A 21460-nucleotide genomic window follows, 5' to 3' on the forward strand; every position below is an offset into this window, starting at 1 on the left:
GTGGATCCATCCTGGAGCAGCCTTGTCATTGCTAGCAACAATGGCAGAAAGAAAAGAGGACTCTTTTTCTCTTTTATTTTCTCTGTTTGTTGAAAAGGCATTGGTTTCCTCTGAAGAAAACTAAAATAGCTCCACACAAGGACTTGGCAGCCTGGAATATCTCTCAATAGCCAGTGTGAAGCACAGCAGAAGAGCCCCTCATTCTTCACAGAGCATAATGCACAGTAATGCCACTCAGAGAACATATGGACAAAAGGAATGAGTCTCACCATTTTTCAAGGACACAAACCTTTCTGCTTTCATAACCATTTCCCTTCAGCAGTCCCATCTCATACATGGCCTGAGACCAGTCCTTCCCTCCTGCCCTTTCTCAGGAATAGCAGAAAGCTTTTCTTCTTCCCTGGGAGAGGACAGGAACTCTTCACCTCAGCTTCTCTCTCCCGAGTATCTTGCTCTCCTGATCTCACCCCAGGCTGATTTTCCAGTGCAGGGCTGGCATGAGTGGGAAGAGAAGGAACAAATCCATGTAGGTTGCCCAGCTTGCAGGTGATGTACATTTTCCTTACCAGCCTTTTCCTCCAAAACCCAAAAGAGTGATTAATGACTGCATTTTCTAGCAAGAGGAGCACCTAGAATGCATTCAGATCCTGCAGAATGCTGAAATCACTGTTTGTTATTGTTTATTGTTGCTCTGGAGGATGTGTGATGTAGTCCAGGAGCTGTGCAGGGAGATGACATCACACTGCCCCCTGCAAGGCACAATTAGGTGAAACTGAATCTCTTCAGGTGAGTTCAGTGGTTTTCCATCTGAAGCTGGGACTGCTTGTGGGCAGAAAGCTGGGATAAACCTTGAGTGTTGGTAATGTTGAAACCCAACTCTTCTTAGGCCATCCCACTCCCCTCATCACTACAGCCCATGGTTTAATGCAGAGCAGAGACACTGTGGCACCTAGGCTAAATTTATGATGGAAGTGGAGCATATTGTCATTCAGAAAGAAGGCTCAAGAGCTAAATTCTGAAGGTTCTCTAATTGAAGAAAAAAATGCTTTCTCAATTAGGAAGCTCAGCTTACAGTCAGATGAGGCTTGCACAGAACACTGAGTTTTTGTTAATTCATGCAAAAGTACAGCTTTGGGGCCTGCAGGATACCCTCTGCTCCCATTGCAAGATTTCACCACACCCTGTGGAATTGCAGCCTAGTGGAACAGAGATTAAACTGAACTTTATTAATTCAGAAAACAAATACACCATTTTTCTTTATCTTGACAAGCTGTAGATTTATTTCCCTTGTCTAGACTTGGGGGCTTCGTTTCCCCACCAGTGCTCCTGTGCTGTGCTAGCTGTGCTGTGACACTGAAAAGCAGAAATACTTTCTCCACCACAGGACAGATGATGTTTGTTTGAGGCTTTTAGTGACTTGAGCTGTTAGTACTCTCATCCAAACGGTATCAGCTGGAAAAAAAGCAGTTCTGATTCAGATTTTCATCTTGGAGTAAGTCGTGGATTCAGTGGAGTGGTGCTGGAGTTCCTGCAGATGGGAATCTGCCTAGGCTGTCTGGGTCCAATGCCCCATCTGTCTAGTCTGAAATGGGCATTAATAATTCCAAATGCCATTGAATGCAGCTCTTAGTTTCTCACAGAAGTGGGTGCAGCAGCATGAAAATGTATGGTGTAAGCAGGAGTGCTATTGAACCCCTGTTATTTAACAGTCTCAATGGAATGGAATGGAATGGAATGGAATGGAATGGAATGGAATGGAATGGAATGGAATGGAATGGAATGGAATGGAATGAAATGGAATCCTGTCTCATGGCACCTCTGCTGTGGACAAATTCTTCCATTTTTCTCCTCCCTTACTCACCCTGCAGTACAGTTCTGAGCTTTCCCAGTTCCTAGGGTTTGTGCATGCAACTGCTCCAAGGGGGGCTGGAATGATGCAGCCACAGTCCAAGGCCTCAGTCTCTGGGGCTGCAGTGCCTTCCCTTCCCCATGGGTAGTCTGCTCTCACACTCTGCTGTCAGCAGGGGTGGATCAGCAGATCCTGCAGCCAGAGCTGCCCAGGGCAGGCAGCACACTCCCCAGAGAGCTGCTCACACTGCCAGGGAGCAGAGCTAATGCTGCTGTTCCTGCAGGGGAGAGGATGGCTCAGGAGGTGTGGACAGACAGGAGACAGCAGCACTGGGCTGTCAGCCTGTCCCATGGGTTTAGATTGCAGGGATGACTTCATGGGTTTTCTTAGATGTATTGGCCAAGCAGGATGCTCTTTCTGCTTGCTCTTATGAAAACACAGATTGGAAATCTACAGGCAAGTGTGCAAAATGTTTTGGCTAAACAGTGGCTGGACTTTAATACCCATTTGCTGCTCTCAAAGAATAATGTTCAGTTGTCTGCCAGTAACATTTAAAGGGTCCTCAGTCAGAGTGTGCTCATCCATCCAGTGCCTGGGTCACTGAGCTGACAGTCTGGACAGATAAAGCAGTGTGCCCCCCATTTTAGAGCTGAACACAGGCCTTGGGTTCCCAAAGCTGTGCTTTAAACAGAATAAACATGTGGTTCAGATGGTGGATCTAATGCATGGCAGGATGCAGCCTCCTGGCTCTGAACACTCAGAGAAGTGCTTGTGAGAGTGGGGGGCCCCCAGAGGACCCCTGGTGACAGCCAGGCTGAGCCCAGCAGCCACATCAGTGGTTCTGGTTCTTGCACAGTTGTCCTGGAGATTTTTCCTGAGAAAATAGAGCATAAATCAGCCTGGATCAAACCAATCCTTCTAGCAGCACTCCCTCTGCTCCTGAGATTATATTACTTTATGGGTGCACTGGTGTGCTTTCAGCTAAGAAAGACTACAGCTCACAACTTAAATGTCTCTTCAGACACATGATTGGCAAGCCTGTGTATTGAGTTGCAGGCAAAATGCTGCTGCTACAGTGAGTCTGTGACTGAAAACAGCCCACCCAGGCATGGGAAGGGGATTTGGCAAGGGCTGGCATTTTGAGGGGATCCACCTCCTGGCAGCCCTGAAAGCAGCCCTCTGAACTGTGTGGAGGCAGCAAGACCAGGCACCTGCCCATGCTGGGGTCTCCTGTCCCATCAGCCACCCCACCTGTCACCCTCAGTGCTGGGTACCAGTGGGGCAGCAGATTGCTCAGGTTATAGGGGAATATCACAGAACCTCACCCTGCTTTGGGTGCAACAGACATTAAAGCTCATCTGGTTCCATGCCCTGCCATGGGCAGGTTGTCTCTGATTAGGAACAGTGAATAATGCAGCAACACACATTTGACTCCTTCCAAGCAGCAAGAAACAGTGATTTATTGAAAAGCCATGGCATTTATATAAGATAGATTGTGCAAAACAAAGTAGAAAAGAGTCATTGGTCCAAGAAAGCAACACCTCTTTGAAAACATGCTTTGTGCAAAATACAGGACACAGTGGGAGTGTGAGAGTGCAGGTGTGGAGGCAGCAGGTGAGGGTGAGGGAAGGACCAGGGCTGCAATGCATGCAGATATCATGCAGAGAGGTGCAGCAGGGAGCAGGGAGCTGTGCAAAGGGCTGTGCTGCTCCAGCTCCATGCCCCAAAGCTGCTGCCACTGTCAAGCCAAACTGCCTTGGGGACCAAATCTGGCCAGTCCCCCCCATTCACCATTCATCTCATTCCAAAAGACATTTCAGGCCATTTCTCTTGACATTTATTTCTTTCAAATGAAATGGGCAGGGAGGAGCCAGAGTCCTTTGTTATAATTCAGGAAACTCCCTTGAGTCTTGCTCATGCCAGACATATGAATTTACAAGTTATTTGATAAATTGAGTAATCTTTTCTTTCAGGAAGCAATTTCTGACAGATTTTGATGTGTGGTATTATCTGGAGACTTGTTAAGATTTTATTGTTCTCAAGGAAATAGAGATTTTAGTTGTTTTCTCTTCTTGAAATTTGGACTTCTTGCTTTGCCCAAGAACTTGGACTCCAAATCAAAATTAATTTTCAGTAATATTTCTGTGAAAAACGAAGAAAGTTTTGTGCATCAATGGATTCATAGTGAGGTCTGAATTTGGTAGATCAGTTTGCATGCTGAAGGGAAACTAATAAAAGTGAAACATCAGATTTTCCTATTAATAATTTTTTGAGGTCTTGTGTGCTTCCTTTTAGGCATTAAAGAACTACAGTCTCCTCCAAATGAACACTTTGTTTTACAAAAATTACAATTTTTAGGTTTTTTTTTCCATTGGAAAATAAAAAATAAATATGTGGGGTTGTTTTATTAGTTTTTGTCTACTTTTTTTTTTTAATTTTGGAAGGTCAAACTAAAAACTCCCTGCTCAGTATGGAAAGGTGCCCTCTTGGCTTTGGAAGTGCTTGTTGTGGTGCCTCAGCAGGCAGGGGTGGGAGCCCTTGCTATCTCAAGTTGTGTGGTTCATTGTTTTAGCTCCAAAGGTGACTGATGTGTCAGCAAGGCTGATGGCTGTCATGAATATGCATAGCAAGAGATGGAGCTGCTCCAAGCAGCTCAAAGTCAAAATGCTAGCCAGGCTCAAAAAAAAAACAAAAAAAAAAACCAAAAAAACCCAACACCCCCTCCCCCCACCCTGCCTCCTCCCCCCACCCCCAAAAAAAAAAAAAATAAAAATTGAACAACCTCTTCTCCCCTTGCTCCTGTTCTTGGGAAAGGAGGCAGAGGGAGGCAGCAGAACCTGCATCTATTTGAGGCCAGGGCATCCAGGTGTGGTGGGAGCTCCCTGTGTGTGGCACCACCTGCACCCTGCAGATGCCTCTGTCTGCATTCATTTGGGCCTGGATGTACCATCCACTGCAAGGGCATTCTGCATTCATTTGGGCCTGGATGCACAATCCCATCCTGGGGCTGCTTTGCTGGGATGTGCCATGGCTGTGGTGAGCACAAGTGGGAGATGCTTCCCTGCACCCCAAAGAGCTGTGGTGCTCTGCAGGAAGGGGCTCCCTGGGGAATTCTGCCATGTGGGATCCTGTCCTGGGAGGGAAGCACTGATGTTTGCATCTGGCAACCCACTGGGATGGCTGATGTCAGCTTCTTGTTCAGGGGACAAAGTGAAGAATCTCTGGGGTGTGGGCTGGCAACCATGGAGGAGACAGCTCTGTTCTCTGCCATGAAAAACCCATTTTCAGTCCAATTACCCAGAAAATGTGGGTTTAAAAGGCAGTTTCTCTGTGGGGAAAAAGCTAAGAAATTGAGTGAGTGGAAAATTCCTCTGGAAATCTAATGTGAGGCAAATTCCCACAGAGATATTAAGTTATTTTTGTAAAAAAATGGGTTGATTGTTTTTTCCTGCAGATTTTTTTCAAGGGACTCTGCCTGTGTTCTGGAGAACTATTGTATCTCCCAGTGAGCTTTATCAGAAAGGACATGAGAAGCAGTCATAATGAGAATTAGTAAGTTTCTGCTGATTAGTAAGGAATGCTCTGGACTTGTTGAACATGGTGGAATTAGCAACAAGTTAATCCATCAAATCTGAGACCAGCACCACTAACTGACTCTTCCAGATAGGAACACATAAAAATGAAGAATAATTTGCTGAAGGCCACTGAAAAGTTAAGAGCAGAGCTGGTATTCCCCTGTATGAGGCAGAGGACCTTCAAAATACATCCACTTGCTGTAGAACAGGAATCATCAATCCCTTGGATCCCTCCTGAACCAATGCCATGGATAAAGAAGGGCTCCAAACCACATCCCTCACCCTCCATGCTCTGGGTTTGCAGGTGCTCTGTGCTTGAGATGCAGCTGCTTTTCAGCAGCACATCCCTGTCAGGAGTGGCTCTCTGGGAAGGGTGAGCTGTGCCTGGGGATGCCACAGCAGAGATCAGCCCCTGAGAGCTGCTCTCTCCCCCAGGGCATCCATCCAGCACATCTCAGGCTCTGGAGGTGCCAGTGTGCAGCTGGCAGTGCTGGCAAGTCTGGATGTGCATGTGTGTTTCCCCAGGTATTTCAGAGCTCCACTACAGCTGGTTTCCAAGGGCATTAGGAGCTCAAATGCCTTCTGAGAATAGGAGACTGTATCTCTCTTTCCTTGGATGTGAAATGGAAGTAAGAGCACTACATCACACTCCTGTGTGAAGAGTGCATTAAAGACATCAAATGCTACAGGAATAAAGGACCATAAAAAACAACTTTGCCTTTTTGTGAGAGCCACCAGCAGGTACCAGCAGCAGCAACTTGCTCTGTATTGCAGCCACCCCCATCCAGGGGTTTCTGGCTCATTGCAGGTTTTAGCAATAATTACTTGGTCAGTTTTAGCTGTTTAGCCTTTTGTGGGTGTTTGAGAGACACAGAGGACTCTTACTCCCCTTTTGGTGTGAGCTTATGGGTAAGCCATGCTTGATCAGTGCAGCATCCCTGTGCACACCCTCCTGCCCTTTAACCAAAGCCAAAATCTCGTGGCACTCCACACTGCTACTGGTCATGTGCTGTCTAAGCAAGCAACAGCAGCAAAACTCTTCAGTTCTTGTATTTGCTGCTGTGTTCTTTGTGAAGAATATCTGGTGTCCTTTGGTGCATTTGAGGCAGCATCAGACTGGATACAAGACAGGAGTAAGAGAAGTGCATGCACAACAATTATAATATAATGACATGATCAAACAAGAGGACAGCAAGTTAGAGAGAACCGTGTGAGTCACAGCAGTGTCTGAAGTTCTTTGGTTTCCTTGCAGAGGATTCAGGGATGTTCCAGCTCCTGTTACAGCAAAAACCTGAGCAATTGCTCCTTGTGGCAGGGCTGTGAAGAGGGTTTGGGAATTCCTGCCTGTAACCACAGCAGGAGCTCCACTCTCTCTGATGGAGAAAACGCTGGCCCGGGGCTGCAGCTGGGACAGGCAGGTAGCTCTGTGCTCTGACTGCAGGTGTAGCCCTGGCACTGCCTGGATGGCAGCAATTAAGCACTAAAGAGCATCTAATGAGAGAGGTACAAAACCCTCTTTGTCCCCTGGCAACTCTGCTCTAGGCACCTGCTCCATATCAAAGAAAGCCTCCAAAACTGGAAGCTAGCAAGAGGCAGAAAGCAGGAAGAAAAGAAGCATTGTTGTTAAAGCTGACATTAATTTGCATTCTCAATTCAGTCTCACAAATGGCTCTTGGGGGTAATGAGTTACCTGAATCAAACCCTATTGAGGATAGAAATTGTTTTTAATTATAATGCATAATAGCCTCAATGGCTTTGAGAAGGTGCCCTTTTGCTTTGTGTCTGCTGGAAGCAAAGCAGAATTCCTGGTGGCATCTTTCTAAATAATGTGATTTGCAGTAATGATGTGAGGCTGTAGGGAGGTTCCTTTCATTCATGAGCAGTAGCCATCAGTCTTAATTTGATAATGCCTCACCTCCACCCCTCTTCTCCCCCTCCCTGCTTTTCTGTGGAGGAGATTCTTCATGACACTCAAAGCAGCTGATGGCATTCAGCACCTATGCAAAGGAGATGGAACCAGAGAGACAATGCATGAGCCAGGTTTAGTACCAGTGGTAAAGATTGTGACCCTTTGAAGATGTCCCTTATCTGGACACATAACTGGCCTTTTATCAGAGAAGGGGCCAGCTGTGCCCCCTCACAGGGTGGACAGAGGATCTCTGATTCCCTGGGAAAGAGGCATGAAAATGCAAGGAAATCAATGTTTCACCACCAGGGAAGCAATGACATTCAAATCTTTCCAGGATACGTTTGAGATTTCTGGAGAAAACTCCAGTTTTTCTGGAGTCCTTAAGTGTTGAGAATTGACTCGGAGAAAGGGAAATTACTAAGGACAACTTTCTAATTAAAAAAAAAAAACAAACCAAAAAAAAAAAAAAAAAACCCAACAAACCAAAAAAAAAAAAACCCACAAAAAACCCGAAAAACAAAAAAAAAGGCAGTTAATTCATTTCTACTGTCTTTTCTTCCTAAAGTCTGGCAGATGTACAGAGATACCCATACTCCAAGGTGCTCCCTCTTCCAGGGACACTGAACACTTGGGAGCATTTCTGCTCCTGAGGATCTGTGTCTGATGCTATTAGAGATGTGCTGGCAGATCCTGCCAAGTTTCCAGCTGGTGTTTTAGAAAGTTCAGGTCTCTGTGGGGTCAGTGTCATGTCTAGCAAACCTGACAGAAGAGTTGTACCTTCAGGACCTCAAATCTCACCCTTTGTATGGTTAATGATGTCCCCTCACTCTGACCCCACCAGGTCTGCACTTGGTTCCCAAAACTGTTCCTAACCAAGTGCTAATGAGTTTCCAGTCTGAGCAGCACTGGTGTTTGGGGGAGTCACATTTCCCTGTCCCCAAAGAGGGAGCTGTGGAAAGGACTGGGTTCCTAGAGAAATGGAGCTGCAGTCCTGGGATAACAGTGGAGAAGAATTCCCTACATGCACAGCATCAGAGCCTTCTGTGGTCCATCATAACCTCATGCAGCAAGTGAAACATTTCATCCAGTTATTTTAATCCATTAGCAATAGATTTCAGGAAAACACCAGTAATGTAAGTAATGTGCACCCAGGAGAAACAACAAATGGTTAGTTAGAGAATTTAGATTTTAATTAAGTAGATAATGTATGCTTGCATTTAGTCTTATAAATGAAAATGTATCCACTGTAGAGTAGCTGGGTTCTACTAGATTTCCCTGAACATAAAGAGAAGGGCTGATTATTACTGATTACTGAACTATTAAGGGTTTGTACCTTGGGCTGCTGGATTGTAGCTCTGTTTGCTTCTGCTGCTAAAAGGGCTCTTGTCTGCTACCCAGATATGTGTGAAATAGGCAGTGTTTGGACTCAATGTGAAAATTAATTCTAGGTTACAAACTTCAGCAAATGATCCAAATAATAGTGCTGGTTGCTTCCCTCTGGCCATAACAGCAGGTTTCCATGGCTCATGGGAGCTGGTGGTAGGGATGCTCACATCACTCCCACTCACCAGAGGCAAATGTGAATGTACTGCTAAAGAAGGGGTCACTGAGAAAAGACTCTTGGAAATGAGGAGCAGATCAGTTTCCCCAAGTGATCCCCATGCTCTGTGGCATCTCTTTGGCATGGGAACATCAAGAGATTATAAAACATACAATGCACTTAAAAAAGTGCTTTATCTCTGGAGGTCTTGTGAATGTTAATTAAATCAGCCCAGAGATGATTTAGGAGGGAACCAAACATGAGCAGTGATTTAGCTGGAGGGAGACTGAGGCACAGGGTTTGAGGAAAGCTATGGGAGATCCCACCCTGGAATGCAAATCTCCCACCTCCAGCTGCTGCCCCTGCCTCCCTGGTGCTCTGTTTATCCATGCTCTGGCATTTGCAGCATGCCATGGAATGCTGCTCTTCTCCCTACTTCTAAAACCAATGATGAAGCATTTCATGAAATGCCAGATTTCAGGGGCTTCTGTAATACACAGGACCCATGTTCCAGAGCTGTCCCAGGCACTTTCTCACTGCAGAGCAGCCACAGGACCAGAGGCTCTGCTTCACACCTGAAGTGATCTCTTTTAAAGGGTAATTGCCTGGGGAAAGGGTTTGCCCAGAAGGAAGCACAGCCAGATGACACCCAGCTTTCCAGCTGGCACTTTGGGCTCCATCACATGGAAACAAGCTGGGATAGCTTCGCATGGCACTGATTTACTGAAGACCAGAGAGTGGCTGCTGGCATCAGAGGAAAGGGAAGGAAAATATATCTGAAACCTCATTTTCTTGTCTTGGGTCTAGTTTGGTATTGCTCTGCCACACCACAGCCTCTAGACCAACATTTTGTGTTTACACACACATTTTTGGCCTTTCTTGAGCTCTTGTCATTTATCCCCATAATCTCAAAATGCCTCCCAGCATTTGGAGTCCTGTCTTGGCTGTGCTTCCCCAAGCACCAAAGGAGATCAATTCCACCTATCACCCTGAAGGATGTAGTTACCCCATAAAATGCTTCTCCCAACCTGTTGCCTCCAGCACAGAGCAGAGAATTACCCTGCTAGGAAAGCTTATTCAGGTTAGTTTGATGGTAAAACTTGAAGGAACTGAGCATAGAAAAGTAGAGAGAGTCTAAGACTTCTTGGACCTGGCAATATGTCTGAATATCCAGAAAAATAGCTTTTTAAGAATTTCAGTTAATGGAAGAGAAGCTTCCCAAACTGCCTTTGTTTCTGGTGGAACTCTGCTTAATTATGCTCTGTTGGAATTACCATTGAAGAACAGTGACCTGTTTGGGGCTATGAGTACTGATAAAGGCTTTGGGAGAGCTGGGGCTGCTCTTTTGCTCTGTTTCAGATTTAGTGTGTGTCTCTGAAATGCCTGCACCACCCTCCTGGGAACAATCAAGGCTGCAATTCACAGATCTGGGTTTGATTTAATTTTTGGCACCTATAAAGCACCACATACCCAACAGTGAAGCATCAGGTCTAATCTGATAGGCATTCCTGAGACACATGCACCCTAAGATGAAGACCTCTATAGAAAATGAAGAGTTTTGAGATGCATTGGAAATGATTTTCCTTCTGTCATCTCATCTGAGTGTGTAGCTGAAAAAAAAGCTGACCCTTCCTGGTCTCCTCATTCAGTATGTCACCACTTGTGCCTCATGGCAGCAGGAATTGGGGAAATTTGTTTTTTCCTTTGTGTATTTAGGAGAGTGGAGAGTAGCTGAAATTGTGCAAAGGTTGATAGTCCTGGGAGGGGGTGCCTTTGATGAGGAAAAGGAGAACACAGTGCAGGACAAAGGCAGTGTCTGAGCAGAGAACACAGCCTCTGCTGCTGAGGCTGCACCAGGCACCGTCCCTTGATAAGGTGATGTGATGCCTCAAATGGACAAACCCAGGTGGAGTCCTGCCAGTTCCTTCTGGAGGCAGCATTACTGGGGCTGCCAGGCCCTTTGCAAGGGGAGGCTGCCATAAGAATCCATGGCTGAGTTTGCACCACCCAAACTAAGAGAAATGGGATGTATTATTTGGGATTTTAGCTTCTCATAACAATGAGACCTTCCTTCTACGCTTCTCATTCCTTTAATGCTGGCCCATGTGTCCCATCCAGTTAAATAAACCAGGAAAGTAACCATTAATGTCAAAGTTCCATAATTAAATGCTGACTGAATCACTGCTCAGGCTTGCAACACTGTACTGTAATTTTTAAAGAATATCCAAGTTGACATTAGACTTTTTAAACAGATTAATTAGTCACATTTCATTTTAAGTGGCGCTGACTTAATAGGTACTGCAAATGTACAGTATGTATTTACTTAAAGCCATTATAACAATATTTACAGGATATTAACATGTATTAATTACTGTATAATGAACCTCGTGACTACAATATTTCTATTCTTGCATGGCTGTAAAAGTTTTATCGTCTTGTGAGGGGGGAGGGAAATTAAAATAAATTGCATGCACATTGAAAGCTTATTTTTCAGAGGAAATGTGCAAGTTATAAGAAAATGTAAAACAGGGGACCCAGTAAATCACAAACAGCTAACAAATGCTCCAAGACATGCTATAATGTTTTTATGAGCGTGTTTTACAACCCATTCATTACACTGTCTGTCCTTCTGAAAGCTGGTTATTAGACTGACTGTGCAAAGTAACACATGAATATCTGTGCAACTAACCATGAAATCACAACTAAGCTGATCACTTCTATTTTGCCTAGTTTTCATCCTGGAAGATATCCTAAAACATTTTCCCCTCATGCTGTAATTCCTCAGCACACAGCAGCAAGAGGGGTTGTGCAGAGGAGTGTTCCTGAGGACACAGCTTCCACTCAGCCTCCTCCTCCTGGGGCAGATCCTTGTGGCTGCTGGAGTTGGGATGAACCATGCATTGCCCAGGTCCTTGAGTCTTTATTCCCATTTTGGGGGTGTCCAGCCATGGCTGGAGTGAGGAAGGTTCCTGTGGGTCACTCCTGCAGAGCTGCAGTTGTGCCTCCCCTTCCATGTGGGATTTGTCTGCTGGAAACAAGGAGGACAAGGGGTCCTTGTCCAAGTCTTGCTGGAGGCAAGGGGTCACCAAAGTTTGTCAGCTGGCAGAGGGAGGATGTTTGCTGTGTGCTGGAGTCAGCTGCAGGCTGGGCTGGCTCTCAGGGGGGTTACAGGTGTACTTCAGCATGGATGCTGGAGGAAGGGAATGCTCAAGGACCTCTCTGCCTGCTTCTTCTCATCATGTGTGTGTGCTGGGTTGATGTGACCAGCAATGTGTATTCTATCCCCATCTGTTGAACTGGGTGGGGCAGTGCCCCTGATCTCCTGGCACATATTATCTGCTAATGGGCCATCTTTAAACCAGCTGGGCAATCATCTTTATCTTCCCACAGCCCATCCTCCCTCCAGGAGATATCTCCTGTTCATGGCCATTGAGTCCCAGTGCATGACTGATAAAATTCCATCATCCCATTGGGAGATGCTCCAGCCAGGGCAGGAGCCAAGCCTTTCCTACCCAGATAAAAACTGACATTTTGGACACCAAGGCACCTTCTTCCCACTGGATTCCAGAGGAAAGCCAGACCTTTCCACATCATCCCTGCACCTGCAGAGGAAACTGCACCTTCTCCAGGAGCACTGCTCCAGCTGAACCACATCTGCCCCTGCAGGAGGATGCAGCCACCATTGAATGGGACTGTGCCACCACCCTGACTGACTGACGAGTGTCAGCTTGGATTCTGACTCTGGCAGGGTTTGGGATTGTTCTTTGTAATACTGTATTTCTATTTTAATTTTCCTAGTAAAGAAGTTATTCCTAATTCCCATATCTTTGTCTGAGAGCCCCTTAATTTCAAAATTATAATAATAATTTGGAGGGAGGGGTTTACATTCTCCATTTCAAAGAGAAGCTTCTGCCTTTACTGGCAGACACTTGTCCTTCAAACCAGGACAGTGTGTGATGTGCACAATAATGGAAGAGATAGTCCTGGAGACCCTGCTGCTGACCCTGCAGCTCCTGGGGAGTGAGCACAGCACTTTGTGCCACAGGAGGCACAAAGCAGAGCCCAGTGAGTGACAGTGCTGGATTCTGTAACTCCCTTCCACTGCCACATTACAAACGGCTTAATATTCAAATGGCTGCCTGTCTATGATTGTCCAATTATTCACTGCATTCTTTCTTTGATGGCACAGATGTTCTCAATTTCTTGGAGTAGAGGGGGTTTTTTTTCATCTAAAAAGTCATTCTGCCTCAGAAATGCAAAATTCTCCACAGTTCACCAGGTTCTCTGATGGGTTTGCATAATTGGTCTTCAATTTGCCTATTGTTTTGTAATAGAAAGCCTATGTTTAATTTCATTTTTGTAAACCTGTAGACAGAGCAGAACATTCTGCCATTTATGTCATTCTTCTCATTAGGATCTGAGCGGATTGTGAGCATTTAGACTTGATTATAAGGTGCAGATTGTGCTGAAAGGAACACATGCTTTCCTCTTCCATTGTTTTAAACACTTCAGGAGGCTGATCCAGCAAGATGTTAAACATGCTCCACTCTCTTTGTACCTTTGTGAGAGGTGTTTTTCCCCTGGCAAGGCCAGGCTGATTTCTTTGGGTGTATTGGCATGCCAGACTTGGTCTGCTGCAAACAGGAATTGTTCAAATTGTGGACATGGGTGACTGCATAATTCCCTGGGAAAGCACATTTTGATCTCTGTTCTGAGTGATGGCTACAAGCTGCCCTTGCAACCAGGGGGTGCCACACTTTCCTAGGGCCTGTTTTCTCTTGTGTACTGGATGTAGCTATAAAAATACCTGTGTTGTTAAACAGCATTTATGAAATAACTTGGATTCTCATTTATATAATTCTTTGATGCTCATTTATATCTTATTCTTAAGGCGAAGTAGAGATACCTGTGTGATACAAATATTAAAAAAGCTACAGAAGAGAGAAGGAAATTTCTAAAACTTTATAGGAAGAGCAACAGCAAAATTCCAGCAAAACCCTGCACCAGCTAATGGCAGCTCTGGGGATGAGAGGGAACTTAGTAGATTGGATCCTGGGAAATAAAAAAAGAAATCGTAAAAGATTAGAGGCTTGCTGGGATAATTCAAAAGAGATAAAAGGATGACCCAGGGAATTAAAACCTCACAGCAATCCTACATAAAAGGATTAGTTTAGAGCCCCAGCAGCAAAGGAGGGTGCAGCACTGAAGGTGTGCTGGTTACCCCAGGACGTGGCCAGGTGTGTGGTACCTTTCCCTGTTCTGGACAAATGCCCTAAGCTTGGTTTGCCAGGCACTCAGTGCAGTGTCTTTCAAAGTTACTGAAAAAGTTGCTGGTGTGTGTCTGCACAGACAGGAGTGCAGGGAGAAAGGACCTTGCACCAGCCACTGACATGGCCCAGCCTTGCTGCAGGGCCATGTGCTGCTCAGCACTGTGCCTTAATGCTCCTAAGAGGCTCATGGCAGTGTCCCAAAACAGCTTTAGGGAGGCTTAGCTTCCTGAGGTCACAGAAGAACAGTCAAGTGTGGCTCTTGCCTTGCACAGCACAGGGGGAGCCTGGCAGAGGCTGAGAGAAACCTATTGCAGGTGAATTCTGGCATGAATAGGTTCATCCTGTACTGGCTATATTATTATATATTATATAAATTGGAGAGTGCTGGGAGTGGCAATGGGAATGAGCCCATCCCACCATGGATGTGGATCAGCCTGTACTGATAGGCAGTGTGTGGGTCCTGGAGGCACCTTTCCTGCTGCTGCCAGCCTGTATTCCTGCTCCAGGACAGACTGTCTCTCAACCCCTCTATGTGCTGGATAAAAATGACCCTGTAATTTGCATGAATGGAACCTGTTTTCTGTCACAGGGTGCCTGGAAGGAGCCAAAAGGGCCCTTGAAGTGACATGTAACATCTGGACATCTGGATTGAGCAGATGTGCTCAGAAGGCAACATGGGCCACAGGCCTGTCAATCCATGCAAAGGCAGTGCTGTCCCTGGAAGACAGGTGCCTGAAAGCACCATTAAATATTTTAAATGTTTAATGCTCTAAATGTTACAGCTGCTTCTCACTCCTCTCTAAAATCTGGTTGTCCAATATTGGAAATGCAGAGAGTGAACCTCCTGTCTCTGCAGGGAGGGGAAGCCCTGCTGAGGTTTTGCAGGGCAGGAGTGGCAGAGCTGGGCTGCTGCCCTGGGATGTCCCTTCCCTTGGCACAGCTCCACATCCCTCTCCCAGGGCAGGACCCTGCCCTTCTCTGGGTAGCATGCAGCCCCTGGAAGCATCAGAAGCCTCTGGAGAGCAAAGACACTGCTCTGTTGTCCTGGTTTGAAAGACAGGTGTCTGCTAAGAAAGGCAGGACCCTTTCTTAGAATGGAGAATGTAAACCCCCTCCCTACAAATTATTATAATTTTGAAATGAAGGGGTTCTCAGGGAAAGGTATGGGAATAGGAATAACAGTTCTTCACTAGGAAAATTAAAATAGAAATGCAGTATTACAAAGAACAATCCCAACACTGCCAGAGTCAGAATCCAAGCTGACACCCGTCAGTCAGTCAGGGTGGTGCCAGCAGTCCCATTCAATGGTGGCTGCATCCTCCTGCAGGGGCAGATGTGGTTCAGCTGGAGCAGTGCTCCTGGAGAAGGTGCAGTTTCCTCTGCAGGTGCAGGGATGATGTGGAAAGGTCTGGCTTTCCTCTGGAATCCAGTGGGAAGAAGGTGCCTTGGTGTCCAAAATGTCAGTTTTTATCTGGGTAGGAAAGGCTTGGCTCCTGCCCTGGCTGGAGCATCTCCCAATGGGATGATGGAATTTTATCAGCCATGCACTGGGACTCAGTGGCCATGAACAGGAGATATCTCCTGGAGGGAGGATGGGCTGTGGGAAGATAAAGATGATTGCCCAGCTGGTTGTAACAGATGGTGCTAGAACACACACTGCTGGTTACATCCTGCATTGCAGCCCAGGACATGTGCAGAGGTTCCTGCTGCCAGGGCTGTGGCAAGGCAGGAGCAGGACTGGAGAGAGCCTCTTCCCCTGAGTTCTCAGACTCAGCCTCTCTGCTGGAAGATTTTACCATGTCCTGCCACACTGTGGAGAGGTTTTACTCAATTGAGCAGAGTTTGTCACTAATCATGACAGCTTAAGTTTTCCTTCCTAACTGCTAGGGCAGTAACAAAGCAGGTTGGAGACTGGATTGCACTTAGAGTAACTTCCACTAAGTGTTTGTGTCCCCAAGGGTAGGGACATGACAGCCATTTTCCATCTGATGAAAATATTTAGCAACAGCCTGAAAAATGTCAACTGTAATTAAAATTTGTTTCTATTTTCAAGGGTGATATTGTTTATTCTCTTGTTGACAATTGCTGCTTCAAGCTTCTGAGCTTAACTGAATAGGAACAGTTTGTCTTTAAATGGCAAGTTTCCCCTTTCCCTAGTCACTGAGTTGTGGCTATGTTTAGGAATGGCACTCTTTTAATTGCATGCTCCTCATTTTTTCCTCTCAGTGTTTTTCTAGGCCCCTTTAATAACCAGCATTTACTAAAAATTCTGAGAACTCAGGGGAAAAAAAATCTATTCACTCTATTATTCTTGTAGCACACACAACCCAAAAGCCCTTTTCTGTGACTGAGTCAATAATTGTTTAATCCATGTAAAACAAGCTGCTTTCCACACTCACTCTGTTGAGAAAACAGCAGGCTCTGGTTTTTTTGGGGGTTCTCTGTTTGTCTTTGCTGTTCTCTGGCCACCAAAGCCAGCACAGACCTGTGCCAAACCTGTTTGGACCTTTAATTTTTTACAGAACTGTTTCCTTATAAAATCATTCAAGTCTTCCATAATAATTGTTATTGATGTGATTTAGTAAATATTCCTATTAAATGAGCCAATAGATAAAACTGTGATCTTGGCTGAGCTTTGGTGCTGCTCACCAGACTCAGCTGGAAGTCCTTGTAAAGCACCTCACTCCCCACCCTGTTTGGGAACACTTGGATCAGTATTCTGCTGAGGCTTTTCTTCTCTCACTAAGGGTGCTATTGTAATTGGTTAGAACATTTTTTGTTAATGTACCTCAAATAAACTTACAAACCACTGTGCACTCTGCTTTCCAGAAACCACAGAATGGTTTGGTTTGGAAGAAACCTTAGAACCCACCCAGTTCCACCCCTTGCCATGGGCAGGGACACCTTGCACCTTCTGTCTTCCACCTTCCACCTTCCCTTTTCCACCTTCCACCCTCCACCTCCCACTGTCCCAGGGTGCTCCAAGCCCCATCCAGCCTGGCCTTGGACATTTCCAGGGATGGGACAGCCACCTCTGCTCTGGCTAACCTGTGCCAGGGCCTCAACCCCTGACAGGGAAGGATTTCTTCCCAATATCCCATCTAACCCTGTCCTCTGGCAGTTTAAAGAACCCCATGGAAAGTGTCCCTATAAGTGCAATTGTCTCCACAGTCCAAATCTTCAGCATGCTACTTCTGCCTTCCCCTCCAGTTGGATAAGTTTGTTTTGGGATATTTTTCATTCATGTCTGTGCATAGCAGTGTGATGGGTAAACTCATTTGGGAGCTTAGTTTTACTTCAGGAAGGGAATCTCTGTCCCTCTGCTTTGGTTGTGTAAGCTGTCTCCAGCAAATACCAGCTTCAGGGAGGCTTGTCCAATCTGGTATAAGATTTTTTTACAAGCTCTGGTCACCAGCCTGGCATGGTTTGGCTTGGAAGAGTGGCCAAATGTAGGGACATCTCTGAGGCTGCCAGCTGAAAAAAGGAAATGGAACAGCTGGATTATCTTTGGCCTTATTCAAGCCAAACTTGGGCTTGTGGAGGGATAAAGCAGCCCATGCAGGTGCAGTGGGATTACAAATCCTTTTCCTTGCACCAGAAGTGCTGAACAGCTCTGATTTGGGTGGCACATGACCAGATCCACCATTCCCCACACCAGCCAAACATCAAAATCCTTCAGAGGCACAAAGCAGCCTCTGCATGGGCTGTGCTGAGGGACAGCACATGTTGCACTGAGATTTTGCTAGTGTTCATTCTCTTTCTGGTTCCTGTGTAGTCTTGGCCAAATCACTTCATCCCCTCAGCCTGTTTTCCATTTGTACAGAGGATTAGCAGTACTTCCCTTTCCCGTTCTGCCTGTAGGCTCCAAAAAAGAAATTACTTATTTTGCATACAAATTCATGCATTTTGCATGCAGTCAGACCTTATCTTACATGAGACATCTGATGTATCATATTATAAATTATAAACACCTATAACCACAAGTTTCCTTGAAGTCTGTGTGCATGCTGATGTGGGTAACAGGGCTGCTCAGTGCTTGCTGAAAGTTCATTTCTACAGTTTCCAGTGGCTCCCAAATTATTTCTTCTGTCTCAGTGATCCTGTTGTGGAGCATCAAGCACAAAAAATATGCAGCTTAAACTGAATAACCTTGCTTCTGCTGATTTCATGTGATCAAGAGATGTCACACTTGCAATTGAGGAGTAAATGAGAGAGACTGTTTCCCTTTGCAAGTGTGTTGTGAGCTTTATTGTTTAATATTAAAGCTGTGTTGTGCAAAGTGGCCCATAAATGGCTAATAAAATCAGTGTTTACAGCTTGTAAAGTGCATCAAGACTTTACCCTGGCTTGCCTAGGGAGATTTATATTTGTGTTTGCTATCTGGGGTTAAGAACTGCCCGTGGCTTTTCTTTTTGGGTCCATTATAAATGATGCTGTGGACAAACATCTTTCCATTGCCCAGAGGAGGAAGAGCAGCTCTGTAGCTCTGCCCCTTCCTCAGCATCAGGGTGAGGAGTGGGGCACACCAGGCTGTGCCACATGGCATGGAAAACTTCAGAGCAACCTACAAAACTCCAGAAGAACATTCCAAACTCCTGGGAAGCCCTGACAGTAAAATGAGTTCTTTTTACTGAGCTCATTTTAATGAGCCCAAATACTCCTGTGAGTGTGGGCAGCAGAAATACCAATTTTATCCTTGGATCTTACCTTTGCCTCCATTTCCCTCAGCTCTGTCTTAACTGACGTTACACAGATCTTTTTTCCTTTTCATTGCTTGATTTGGGTTTTTTCTTCTTCTTTGAATGAATTGAGGAAAAAAGGCTGAGCCTGCATCCACTTTTTATCTGGTGGTTACACTGGAGCTGCATTTATCAGTTTTAATCATCTTTCATAATAGTGAACAATTCTAAATACAAAAATAGATAAAAATATGGGTCATTTCTTCTGGCCAATGGTACCTGTGAAAACTCTTTGTTTTCTTCTAACTTGTGAGAAAAGGGTTAAGTGTGTAGGTAGCTGAGGTCTTGGACCTAGCAGTGCAAACTTCCAACAGCAAACCTGGCTCAGGTCTGGGGTTCAGGGGCTGTGAAGCAGATCTGGTCAGACTTGCTCCTGAGAGGAGAGAAGAAAATGCAAGCAAGGCTTTACTGCAGTAAAAAGTGACTTGCTGACAAGCTTGTCTCCAGAGATGTGGAGATGGACAGCTTTTCTACTTGCCAAAAGAGCCCCACATGAAGAATTTTAGTGGCTGGAAGCAGAAACTAAACACACCCACATCCCTAAAGTGCTCACTAGTGCATTCCCTGCAGGACCATGATGACTGTCCCTGCTCCAGATGTGCCCACACACTCACAGCTGTGTCAGCCTGAAGCTGGGGGACTCCTCATAGCTGAGGATCTTTACACACAGGACCTTACAGACTCTTGTAATGATTATGTAAAATTTTCTATGTAAAATTTTCAAGCCCTTACTCACTTTGACCTGGGGCTTTGATGAAAGCTTTTCCTGCTCTGGGCACTTGCAGCTTTAAATCTCTCTGTTCTTGGTCTCTGACGGAGCTGTAGGAGCTCAGTGCAAGTAAAGTGATGGGGCAGGAATTGCCCTTGAGATGCTTTTGTAGCAGGAGAGTTTGAACTAAATGCTGGGGCGTGACTTTATACCCCAGATTGCTACAAGGTCCACTGAATTTAGTATGTAAGGCTATCAGATAAATTTGGAATTACTTCATGCTCTTTAATTACCGAATGTGCCTTAGGTGTGTGTTCCCTTGGCTCTCTGGGATGTGTGCAGGGCCAGGCAGGTCTGAGCACATGGCCAAAGCACATATGCTGCCAGCTCATAACAGGTGACCCTGTCCACTGGCTCTGGCCTCATAACAGCTCGTTACACTGTCCAGCATTTTTAAGCCAGACTAAGTGAGATTTATAGGTTGCCTGGGGATAATCATTTCAAGAAGAAAGATCAATGAAATGCAAGTCAGTGGAAGGAACAGCAAGTTCCAATATCTGCCTTGTTAGAAGACATCAAACATCTTCATAAACTATTTAAAGGTAGAAATGATCATTAACCTTTGCTGTAGCCAATTACATTCAGAGTGGCCAATGCCATTTAAAGAGTCAGGGTGACACCCCATTAGGGTGTGCAGGGACATGGGAATGTTAATGCTTTGGAGTCATTCTCACCCTGGTCTGCCTTGGAGGACGCCCTGGACAAGCAAACTGAGGAACACAACGTGTTCACCTCAGAACAGCTCTGGCTCTGCTGGCAGCTGAACAGCAGCTGCATCACTTTCCATCCTCCTCAAACAAACACCATTGGATCCCTTTTCTACCTCCTTTAGTTAATTATTGCTAGTTTTAGTATGATGTGAAAACATCCCATTTTTCCTATGGGGGAAATCCCAACCCAGGCTGTTCCTTGCAGAGTCAGGAGAAGAACAGATTGTTCAGGCTTGGCTTGCTCCTTTGAAACCACCTTGAGGAGCTGACAGCCCCATCCCTCTCAGAGACACTTGCAGCTCCACAGCAATACATCCCTTGGCTGCTTTTCTTTGAACACTCTAGTCATGCTGCTGCAATTTAAGTGGGATCTGTTGTTGATAATCTCAACCCTGCCTCTTCTCCTCCTGGCCCCACTGATGCTGAATCAATGACATTTTTTCTAAGCTGCTTACATCTGGTGTTTTACTGACGACTGCATGTGGCCCTCTCACTTTAATTACTTCTGCTGTGTCTAGCACTATATGCTCTATAATGCTTCAAAGACTGCTTGCATTTAAAACAAAAAATCAGTAATGCATTGCAGGTTACAGACCCAGTCAGTCTCCTTGCAGCTTTATATGCTGAGCTGTCCAAGTGGCTCAAAGCCCATGGAGCAGGAGCAAAACCCTGGGACAAACACAGGAAGAGCCAGGAGTCCTGTCCTCCCAGGCTCCTGAAAGGCATCATTTCCTGAATATTGCTTTATTTTTCCAGCTCCTTTGCTCTTGAAAGAAAATGTCAACATACTTTTCATCCCCCTTTCATGTTTCCAGGGGACTCCATGTAATCAGTCTCCTTGCTGGGAAGGGTTGTGTTTGTACCAAGCTCAGCTGATGGTTGGGGCATTTCAGTTTTGTAACTGCTTTAACAGCAGGTTGGGAGGGACTAATCAGATGCAGTTTTGAGTATTCTGGCTTCAGGTCAACAAAATGCTTAAGCATGTGCTTAATTTTAAGCACTGCAATGGTTTTGCCCATGAAAAACAGGGACAAAATGTCATCCAGCCATCCTGCTGAGTAATCCTAACAATTATTTTTCATTCTTGTTTTTTCCTCAG

This window comes from Erithacus rubecula (genome assembly GCF_903797595.1).
Source record: "Erithacus rubecula genome assembly, chromosome: 22".
In the NCBI taxonomy this organism is placed as follows: Eukaryota; Metazoa; Chordata; class Aves; order Passeriformes; family Muscicapidae; genus Erithacus; species Erithacus rubecula.